Source organism: Bos indicus x Bos taurus, chromosome X (genome assembly GCF_003369695.1).
Source record: "Bos indicus x Bos taurus breed Angus x Brahman F1 hybrid chromosome X, Bos_hybrid_MaternalHap_v2.0, whole genome shotgun sequence".
Lineage (NCBI taxonomy): Eukaryota > Metazoa > Chordata > Mammalia > Artiodactyla > Bovidae > Bos > Bos indicus x Bos taurus.
In genome coordinates this window covers 109477575-109489833 of record NC_040105.1, presented here as the reverse complement: position 1 = coordinate 109489833, position 12259 = coordinate 109477575, and the positions used below count along the sequence as shown (strand labels likewise).

General features: G+C 40.1%; 1 pseudogene; it reads left to right on the top strand.

The window, feature by feature from the left end:
• Nucleotides 1-10569: 10569 nt before the first annotated feature.
• LOC113887661 lies at nt 10570-11944 on the top strand (annotated as a pseudogene).
• Nucleotides 11945-12259: the final 315 nt, after the last annotated feature.

Sequence of the window (12259 nt, the reverse complement as noted above, 5' to 3'; positions counted from 1 at the left end):
TGCCCATCAAACCAAACAAAAGAGGAAGGGATAGGGCATCTACCTGATAAATAATTCTGAATAATGATAGTGAAAATGATCCAAAATATTGAAAACAAAATGGAATCACAGATAAATAGCCTGGAGGCAAGGACTGAGAAGAGGCAAGAAAGGTTTAACAAGTACCTAGAAGAAATAAAAAAGAGTCAATACATAATAAATAATGCAATAAATGATATCAAAAACACTCTGGAGGGAACCAACAGTAGAATAATGGAGGCAGAAGATAGGATAAGTGAGATAGAAGATAGAATGGTAGAAATAAATGAAGAAGAGAGGAAAAAAGAAAAACGAATTAAAAGAAATGAGGACAATCTCAGAGACCTCTGGGACAATGTTAAACGCCCCAACATTCGAATCATAGGAGTCCCAGAAGAAGAAGACAAAAAGAAACACCATGAGAAAATATTTGAGGAGATAATAATTGAAAACGTCCCTAAAATGAGGAAGGAAATAATCACCCAAGTCCAAGAAACCAAGAAAGTCCCAAACAGGATAAACCCAAGGTGAAACACCCCAAGACACATATTAATCACATTAACAAAGATCAAACACAAAGAATATATATCAAAAGCAGCAAGGGAAAAACAACAAATAACACACAAGGGGATTCCCATAAGGATAACAGCTGATCTTTCAATAGAAACTCTTCAGGCCAGGATGGAATGGCAGGACATACTTAAAGTGATGAAAGAAAATAATCTACACCCCAGATTACTGTACCCAGATCAGATCAGTCGTTCAGTCGTGTCCAACTCTTTGTGACCCCATGAATTGCAGCACCCCAGGCCTCCCTGCCCATCACCAACTCCCAGAGTTCACTCAGACTCACGTCCATCGAGTCAGTGATGCCATCCAGCCATCTTATCCTCTGTCGTCCCTTTCTCCTCCTGCCCCTAATTCCTCCCAGCATCAGAGTTTTTTCCAATGAGTCAACTCTTCGCAGGAAGTGGCCAAAGTACTGGAGTTTCAGCTTTAGCATCATTCCTTCCAAAGAAATCCCAGGGCTGATCTCCTTCAGAATGGACTGGTTGGATCTCCTTGCAGTCCAAGGGACTCTCAAGAGTCTTCTCCAACACCACAGTTCAAAAGCATCAATTCTTCGGCGCTCAGCCTTCTTCACAGTCCAACTCTCACATCCATACATGACCACAGGAAAAACCATAGCCTTGACTAGACGAATCTTTGTTGGCAAAGTAATGTCTCTGCTTTTGAAGATGCTATCTAGGTTGGTCATAACCTTCCTTCCAAGGAGTAAGTGTCTTTTAATTTCATGGCTGCAGTCACCATCTGCAGTGATTTTGGAGCCCAGAAAAATAAAGTCTGACACTGTTTCCACTGTTTCCCCATCTATTTCCCATGAAGTGATGGGACCGGATACCATAATCTTCGTTTTCTGAATGTTGAGCTTTAAGCCAACTTTTTCACTCTCCACTTTCACTTTCATCAAGAGGCTTTTGAGTTCCTCTTCACTTTCTGCCATAAGTGTGGTGTCATCTGCATATCTGAGTCTATTGATATTTCTCCCGGCAATCTGGATTCCAGTTTGTGTTTCTTTCAGCTCAGCCTTTCTCATGATGTACTCTGCATAGAAGTTAAATAAACAGCGTGACAATATACAGCCTTGACGAACTCCTTTTCCTATTTGGAACCAGTCTGTTGTTCCATGTCCAGTTCTAACTGTTGCTTCCTGACCTGCATACAGATTTCTCAAGAGGCAGATCAGGTGGTCTGGTATTCCCATCTCTTTCAGAATTTTCCAAAGTTTATTGTGATCCACACAGTCAAAGGCTTTGGCATAGTCAATAAAGCAGAAATAGATGTTTTTCTGGAATTCTCTTGCTTTTTGTATGATCCAGTGGATGTTGGCAACTTGATCTCTGGTTCCTCTGCCTTTTCTAAAACCAGCTTGGACATCAGGAAGTTCACGGTTCACAAATTGCTGAAGCCTGGCTTGGAGAATTTTGAGCATTACTTTACTAGTGTGTGAGATGAGTGCAATTGTGCGGTAGTTTGAGCATTCTTTGGCATTGCCTTTCTTTGGGATTGGAATGAAAACTGACCTTTTCCAGTCCTGTGGCCACTGCTGAGTTTTGCAAATTTGCTGGCATATTGAGTGCAGCACTTTCACAGCATCATCTTTCGGGATTTGGAATAGCTCAACTGGAATTCCATCACCTCCACTAGCTTTGTTCGTAATGATGCTTCCTAAGGCCCACTTGACTTCACATTCCAGGATGTCTGGCTCTAGGTCAATGATCACACCATCGTGATTATCTCGGTCGTGAAGATCTTTTTTATACAGTTCTTCTGTGTATTCTTGCCATCTCTTCTTAATATCTTCTGCTTCTGTTAGGTCCACACCATTTCTGTCCTTTATCGAGCCCATCTTTGCACGAAATGTTCCTTTGGTATCTCTGATTTTCTTGAAGAGATCCCTAGTCTTTCCCATTCTGTTGTTTTCCTCTATTTCTTTGCATTGATTACTGAAGAAGGCTTTCTTATCTCTTCTAGCTATTCTTTGGAACTCTGCATTCAGATGCCTATATCTTTCCTTTTCTCCTTTGCTTTTGGCTTCTCTTCTTTTCACAGCTATTTGTAAGGCCTCCCCAGACAGCCATTTTGCTTTTTTGCATTTCTTTTCCATGGGGATGGTCTTGATCCCTGTCTCCTGTACAATGTCACGAACCTCAGTCCATAGTTCATCAGGCACTCTATCTGTCAGATCTAGGCCCTTAAATCTATTTCTCACTTCCACTGTATAATCATAAGGGATTTGATTTAGGTCTCAAACACCACCAAATCAGCTCTCCAACAAATGCTAAAGGATCTTCTCTAGACAGGAAAAACAAAAAGGGTGTATAAACTCGAACCCAAAACAATAAAGTAAATGGCAACGGGATCATACTTATCAGTAATTACCTTAAATGTAAATGGGTTGAATGCCTCAACCAATAGACAAAGACTGGATGAATGGGTACAAAAACAAGACCCCTATATATGTTGTCTACAGGAGACCCACCTCAAAACAAGGGACACATACAGACTGAAAGTGAAGGGCTGGAAAAAGATATTCCATGCAAATAGAGACCAAAAGAAAGCAGGAGTAGCAATACTCATATCAGATAAAATAGACTTTAAAAGAAAGGCTGTGAAAAGAGTCAAAGAAGGACACTACATAATGATCAAAGGATCAATCCAAGAAGAAGATATAACAATTATAAATATATATGCACCCAACATAAGAGCACCGCAATGTGTAAGAAAAATGCTAAGAAGTATGAAAGGGGAAATTAACAATAACACAATAATAGTGGGAAACTTTAATACCCCATTCACACCTATGGATAGATCAACTAAACAGAAAATTAAGAAGGAAACACAAACTTTAAATTATACAATAGACCAATTAGACCTAATTGATATCTATAGGACATTTCACCCAACAACAATGAACTTCACCTTTTTCTCAAGCACACACAGAACCTTCTCCAGGGTAGATCACATCCTGGGCCATAAATCTAGCCTTGGTAAATTCAAAAAAATTGAAATCATTCCAAGCATCTTTTCTGACCACAATGCAGTAAGATTAGATGTCAATTACAGGAGAAAAACTATTAAAAATTCCAACATATGGAGGCTGAACAACACACTGCTGAATAACCAGTAAATCACAGAAGAAATCAAAAAAGAAATCAAAATATGCATAGAAACGAATGAAAATGAAAACACAACAATCCAAAGCCTGTGGAATACTGTAAAAGCAGTGCTAAGGGGAAGGTTCATAGCAATACAGGCATACCTCAAGAAACAAGAGAAAAGTCAAATAAATAACCTAACTCTACACCTAAAGCAACTAGAAAAGGAAGAAATGAAGAACCCCAGGGTTAGTAGAAGGAAAGAAATCTTAAAAATTAGGGCAGAAATAAATGCAAAAGAAACAAAAGAGACCATAGCAAAAATCAACAAAGCCAAAAGCTGGTTCTTTGAGAACATAAATAAAATTGACAAACCATTAGCCAGACTCATGAAGAAACAAAGGGAGAAAAATCCAATCAATAAAATTAGAAATGAAAATGGAGAGATCACAACAGACAATACAGAAATACAAAGGATCCTAAGAGATTACTATCAGCAACTATATGCCAATAAAATGGACAACTTGGAAGAAATGGACAAATTCTTAGAAAAGTACAACTTTCCAAAACTAACCAGGAAGAAATGGAAAATCTTAACAGATCCATCAAAAGCACAGAAATTGAAACTGTAATCAGAAATCTTCTAGCAAACAAAAGCCCAGGACCAGACAGCTTCACAGCTGAATTCTACCAAAAAGTTAGAAAAGAGCTAACACCTATCCTACTCAAACTCTTCCAGAAAGTTGCAGAGGAAGGTAAACTTCCAAACTCATTCTATGAGGCCACCATCACCCTAATACCAAAACCTGACAAAGATTCAAAAAAAAAAAAAAAAAGCAAACTACAGGCCAATATCACTGATGAACATAGATGTAAAAATCCTTAACAAAATTATAGGAATCAGAATCCAACAACACATTAAAAGATCATACATCATGATCAAGTGGGCTTTATCCCGGGGATGCAAGGATTCTTCAATATCCGCAAATCAATCAATGTAATACACCACATTAACAAACATTTTGAACTGTGGGGTTGGAGAAGACTTTTGGGAGTCCGTTGGACTGCAAGGAGATCCAACCAGTCCATTCTAAAGGAGATCAGCCCTGGAATTTCTTTGGAAAGAATGATGCTAAAGCTGAAACTTCAGTACTTTGGCCACCTCATGCAAAGAGTTGACTCAATGGAAAAGACTCTGATGCTGGGAGGGATTGGGGGCAGGAGGAGAAGGGGAAGACAGAGGATGAGATGGCTGCATGGCATCACTGACTCGATGGACGTGAGTCTGAGTGAACTCCGGGAGTTGGTGATGGACAGGGAGGCCTGGCGTGCTGCAATTCATGGGGTTGCAAAGAGTTGGACACGACTGAGCAACTGAACTGAACTGAACTGAACAAACTGAAAAATAAAAGCCATATGATTATCTCAATAGATGCAGAGAAAGCCTTTGACAAAATTCAACATCCATTTATGATAAAAAGTCTCCAGAAAGAAGGAATAGAAGGAACATACCTCAACATTATAAAAGCTGTATATGAAAAACCCACAGCAAACATTATCCTCAATGGTGAAAAATTGAAAGCATTTCCCCTAAAGTCAGGAACAAGACAAGGGTGCCCACTCTGACCACTACTATTCAACATAATTTTGGAAGTTTTGGCCACAGCAATCAGAGCAGAAAAAGAAATAAAAGGAATCCAAACTGTAAAAGAAGAAGTAAAACTCACATTGTTTGCAGATGACATGATCTTCTACATAGAAAACCCTAAAGACTCCAGCAGAAAATTAATAGAGCTAATCAATGAACATAGTAAATTTGTAGGATATAAAATCAACACACAGAAATCCCTTGCATTCCTATACACTAATAATGAGAAAATAGAAAGAGAAATTAAAGAAACAATTCTGTTCACCAGTTGAATCACGTGAATACACCAGGATTCTTGGCCCCCGGAGGAGAAGAATTCAATCCGGGGCCAGAGACGAGGCTTGATCGCTCAGAGCTTTTGTGTAATAAAGTTTTATTAAAGTATAAAGGAGATAGAGAAAGCTTCTGACATAGGCATCAGAAGGGGGTAGAAAGAGTACCCCCCTGCTAGTCTTTAGCTGGATGTTATATAGTCACTAGCAGTCTGTTAATGAAAGAAAGGAATGTCTTAAAATTCAGAATGGCACCAAGCCCCTCACCCATAAGATGCATTTTGGGATAATCTTGGCACCAAATGGTTTATCCTGGGCCATAAAACGATTAACTTGAATCTTGAAGAAGGGCAGATCACCATACAAATAGTTTCATTTACATAGATTAGGGGAACAATATCTGAGTATAACATACTGGTTTGTCAAGTAGGTTCTGGGCCAAGAGGCGGAACCGACTTGGAGACAGAGTTTGGGGTAAAGGCGTAGTACATTAGCATAGCTTAAGACAAACATTTCCATAAGAAAAAGGCATTGGTTATCTCTAGGCTCAAGAATAGCTAACTTCAGGTGAAACCAGGTGTCATTATGGCAACACAGTATTTTAAGAGAAACCTCCCTTTAAATTTGTATAGAGAAGGAAAAAATATTGCTAGTTTGTTTCCTCCAGCCCCTTAAGAGAGATAAAAATGTCTGACACTTGCAGGCTATTTCCTCTATTTGGAGACCCCTGGCCTTCCTGCCTGTTACCCTCTCAACCATTGCAACGAAAAGAATAAACTACTTAGGAATATATCTACCTAAAGAAACTAAAGACCTATATATAGAAAACTATAAAACACTGGTGAAAGAAATCAAAGAGGACACTAATAGATGGAGAAATATACCATGTTCATGGATCGCAAGAATCAATATAGTGAAAATGAGTATATTACCCAAAGCAATCTATAGATTCAATGCAATACCTATCAAGCTACCAATGGTATTCTTCACAGAGCTAGAACAAATAATTTCACAATTTGTATGGAAATACAAAAAAACTCGAATACCAAAGCAATCTTGAGAAAGAAGAATGGAACTTCTTGAATCAACCTGCCTGACTTCAGGCTCTCCTACAAAGCCACCGTCATCAAGACAGTATGGTACTGGCACAAAGACAGAAATATAGATCACTGGAACAAAATAGAAAGCCCAGAGATAAAGCCACGCACCTATGGACACCTTATCTTTGACAATGGAGGAAGGAATATACTATGGAGAAAAGACAATCTCTTTAACAAGTGGTGCTGGGAAAACTGGTCAACCACTTGGAAAAGAATGAAACTAGAATACTTTCTAACACCATACACAAAAATAAACTCAAAATGGATTAAAGATCTAAATGTAAGACCAGAAACTATAAAACTCTTAGAGGAGAACATAGGCAAAACACTCTCCGACATAAATCACAGCAGGATCCTCTGTGACCCACCTCCCAGAATATTGGAAATAAAAGCAAAAATAAACAAATGGGACCTAATTAAAATTAAAAGTTTCTTCACAACAAAGGAAACTATAAGCAAGGTGAAAAGACAGCCTTCAGAATGGGAGAAAATAATAGCAAATGAAGCAACTGACAAACAACTAATCTCAAAAATACACAAGCAACTCCTGCAGCTCAATTCCAGAAAAATAAACGACCCAATCAAAAAAATGGGTCAAAGAACTAAACAGACATTTCTCCAAAGAAGACATACAGATGGCTAACAAACACATGAAAACATGCTCAACATCACTCATTATCAGAGAAATGCAAATCAAAACGACAATGAGGTACCATTTCACGCCAGTCAGAATGGCTGCTATCCAAAAGTCTACAAGCAATAAATTCTGGAGAGGGTGTGGAGAAAGGGGAACCCTCTTACATTGTTGGTGGGAATGCAAACTAGTACAGCCACTATGGAGAACAGTGTGGAGATCCCTTTAAAAAACTGGAAATAGAACTGCCTTATGACCAAACAATCCCACTGCTGGGCATACACACTGAGGAAACCAGAATTGACAGAGACAGGTGTACCCCAACGTTCATTGCAGCACTGTTTATAATAGCCAGAATGTGGAAGCAACCAAGATGTCCATAAGCAGATAAATGGATAAGAAAGCTGTGGTACATATACACAATGGAATATTACTCAGCCATTAAAAATAATACATTTGAATCAGTTCTAATGAGGTGGATGAAACTGGAGCCTATTATACAGAGTGAAGTAAGCCAGAAAGAAAAACACCAATACAGTATACTAACTCCTTATTGCCAAATTCAGACTGAAATTGAATAAAGTAGGGAAAACCACTAGACCATTCAGGTATTACCTAAATCAAACCCCTTATGATTATACAGTGGAAGTGAGAAATAGATTTAAGGGACTAGATCTGATAGATAGAGTGCCTGATGAACTATGGACTGAGGTTCGTGACATTGTACAGGAGACAGGGATCAAGATCATCCCCATGGAAAAGAAATGCAAAAAAGCAAAATGGCTGTCTGGGGAGGCCTTACAAATAGCTGTGAAAAGAAGAGAAGCCAAAAGCAAAGGAGAAAAGGAAAGATATAAACATCTGAATGCAGAGTTCCAAAGAATAGCAAGAAGAGATAAGAAAGCCTTCTTCAGTGATCAATGCAAAGAAATAGAGGAAAACAACATAATGGGAAAGACTAGAGATCTCTTCAAGAAAATTAGAGATACCAAGGGAATATTTCCTGCAAAGATGGGCTAGATAAAGGACAGAAATGGTATGGACCTAACAGAAGCAAAAGATATTAAGGAGAGGTGGCAAGAATACACAGAAGAACTGTACAAAAAAGATCTTCACAACCCAGCTAATCATGATGGTGTGATCACTGACCTAGAGCCAGACATCCTGGAATGTGAAGTCAAGTGGGCCTTAGAAAGCATCACTATGAACAAAGCTAGTGGAGGTGATGGAATTCCAGTTGACCTATTTCAAATCCTGAAAGATGATGCTGTGAAAGTGCTGCACTCAATATGCCAGCAAATTTGCAAAACTCAGCAGTGGCCACAGGACTGGAAAAGGTCAGTTTTCATTCCAATCCCAAAGAAAGGCAATGCCGAAGAATGCTCAAACTACCACACAATTGCACTCATCTCATATGCTAGTAAAGTAATGCTCAAAATTCTCCAAGCCTGGCTTCAGCAATACATGAACCGTGAAATTCCAGATGTTCAAGCTGGTTTCAGAAAAGGCAGGGGAACCAGAGATCAAATTGCCACAAGGATCATGGAAAAAGCAAGAGAGTTCCAGAAAAACATCCATTTCTGCTTTATTGACTATGCCAAAGCCTTTGACTGTGTGGATCACAATCAACTGTGGAAAATTCTGAAAGAGATGGGAATACCAGACCACCTGACCTGCCTCTTGAGAAATCTGTATGCTGGTCAGGAAGCAACAGTTAGAACTGGACATGGAACAACAGGCTGGTTCCAAATAGGAAAAGGAGTACGTCAAGGCTGTATATTGTCACCCTGATTATTTAACTTATATGCAGAGTACATCATGAGAAATGCTGGACTGGAAGAAAAACAAGCTGGAATCAAGATTGCCGGGAGAAATATCAATAACCTCAGATATGCAGATGACACCACCCTTATGGCAGAAAGTGAAGAGGAACTCAAAAGCCTCTTGATGAAAGTGAAAGTGGAGAGTGAAAAAGTTGGCTTAAAGCTCAACATTCAGAAAACGAAGATCATGGCATCCGGTCCCATCACTTCATGGGAAATAGATGGGGAAACAGTGTCAGACTTTGTTTTTTGGGCTCCAAAATCACTGCAGATGGTGACTGCAGCCATGAAATTAAAAGACACTTACTCCTTGGAAGGAAAGTTATGACCAACCTAGATAGCATCTTAAAAAGCAGAGACATTACTTTGCCAACAAAGGTCCATCTAGTCAAGGCTATGGTTTTTCCTGTGGTCATGTATGGATGTGAGAGTTGGACTGTGAAGAAGGCTGAGCGCCAAAGAATTGATGCTTTTAAACTGTGGTGTTGGAGAAGACTCTTGAGAGTCCCTTGGACTGCAAGGAGATCCAACCAGTCCATTCTGAAGGAGATCAGCCCTGGGATTTCTTTGGAAGGAATGATGCTGAAGCTGAAACTCCAGTACTTTGGCCACCTCATGCGACGAGTTGACTCATTGGAAAAGACTCTGATGCTGGGAGGGATTGGGGGCAGAAGGAGAAGGGGACAACAGAGGATGAGATGGCTGGATAGCATCACTGACTCGATGGACGTGAGTCTGAGTGAACTCCGGGAGTTGGTGATGGCCAGGGAGGCCTGGTATGCTGTGATTCATGGGGTCACAAAGAGTCGGACAGAACTGAGTGACTGAACTGAACTGAACTGAATGCATAAATATGGAATTTAGAAAGATGGTAACTATAACCCTGAATGCGAGACAGCAAAAGAGACACAGATGTATAGAACAGTCTTTTGGTCTCTGTGGGAGAGGGCAAGGATGGGATGATTTTGGAGAATGGCATTGAAACATGTATAATATCCTATGTGAAACGCATTGCCAGTCCAGGTTCGATACCTGATACAGGATGCTTGGGGCTGATGCACTGGGATGACCCAGAGGTATGGTATGGGGAGGGAGGTGGGAGAGGGGTTCAGGATGGAGAGGACATGTACACCCGTGGCAGATTCATGTTGATGTATGGCAAAACCAATACAATATTATAAAGTAATTGGCCTCCAGTGAAAATAAATAAATTTATATTTTAAAAAATTAAAAAAATCATTCAATAAAAAAATAAATAAAGATCACTTCCCTGTGATTATAGGCTTATACACAACTTTCTCCAGTTGCAAGAAAGCTATACTGTACAGTAATATAATTCTTTGAAAGCAAAGTTATAAAATAGTAAGCCAACTAGCACATTAATTTTATATTAAGCTTTTCCTGTGGGAGTCGCCGGGTTGAGAGGAGCATGGCCTTCTCCTCTCCCCACCATGGCGTGTGCTCGTCCACTGATATCAGTGTACTCTGAAAAGGGGGAGTCCTCTGGCAAAAATGTCACTTTGCCTGCTGTGTTCAAGGCTCCCATTCGACCCGATATTGTTAACTTTGTTCACATCAACTTGTGCAAAAACAACAGACAGCCCTATGCTGTCAGTGAATTAGCAGGTCATCAAACCAGTGCTGAGTCTTGAGGTACCAGCAGAGCTGTGGCTCGAATTCCCAGGGTTCAAGGTGGCGGGACTCACCGTTCTGGTCAGGGTGTTTTTGGAAATATGTGTCGTGGGGGCCGCATGTTTGCACCAACCAAGACCTGGCGACTTTGGCACCGCAGAGTGAATACAACGCAGAAGCGATACGCCATCTGCTCTGCACTGGCTGCCTCAGCCTTACCAGTGCTGGTCATGTCTAAAGGTCATCATATAGAGGAAGTTCCTGAACTTCCTTTGGTGGTGGAAGATAAAGTTGAAGGCTACAAGAAGACCAAAGAGGCTGTTTTGCTTCTGAAGAAACTTAAGGCCTGGAATGATATTAAAAAGGTCTATGCCTCTCAGCAAATGAGACCTGGCAAAGGCAAAATGAGAAACCATCGCCATATCCAGCACAGGGGACCCTGTATCACCTATAATGAGGACAATGGTATCATCAAGGCCTTCAGAAACATCCCTGGAATTACTCTGCTTAATTTAGTAAGCAAGCTGAACATTTTGAAACTTGCTCCTGGTGGTCATGTGGGACGTTTCTGCATTTGGACTGAAAGTGCTTTCCAAAAGTTAGATGAGCTGTATGGCACTTGGCATAAAGCAGCCTCCCTCAAGAGTAACTACAACCTCCTCATGCACAAGATGCTCAATACAGACCTTAGCAGAATCTTGAAAAGCCCAGAAATCCAAAGAGCACTCCGAGCATCACACAAGAAGATTCATTGCAGAGTCCTGAAGAAGAATCCACTGAAAAACCTGAGAATCATGTTGAAGCTTAACCCATATGCAAAGACCATGCACTGGAACACCATTCTTCGACAGGCCAATAACCACAAAATCCGCATGGATAATGCAGCAGCAGCACTAGAAGCCAAATCAGATCAGAAGGGGGTTCAGGGCAAGAAGCATGTGGTGGGAAACAAAGAAAAGAAGGCTGTTGGTGATAAGAAGCTGAAGAAGCCTGTGGTAGGAAAAGAGGCTGCAAGGACCAAGAAACCAGCAGCTGAAAAGAAGCCCATAGAAAAGAAACCCACCTCAGAGGAAAAGAAGGCTGCTGCATAAACTTAAATTTGTTTATTCCATAAATGCCAAATCATTTTGGACAGCTAATTTTGAATAAAGACCTGAACAAAGAGGCAATGAGAAACATGAAAAAAAATTTATATTAAATATCAGTCACTTCACACTTATGTCAGGATGGGCTGCCCACTTCAGTACAAGTCTTGCATATAATGTTCTACACAATGAACCACTGGGCAATGATGATAGAAAAAAGTCTACACAGTTCTTGTCATACAGTAATTAGATTTTCATATGAAGACATGTGCCCCCAGCAGATAAGTTTATTAAGTGTATGGCATAATGATTATTTATTATTCATTAAATGCAAATTTATCTTCATTCTCACGTCTCCACACTGGGGCGGAGGAGGAGGCCCTTGCTC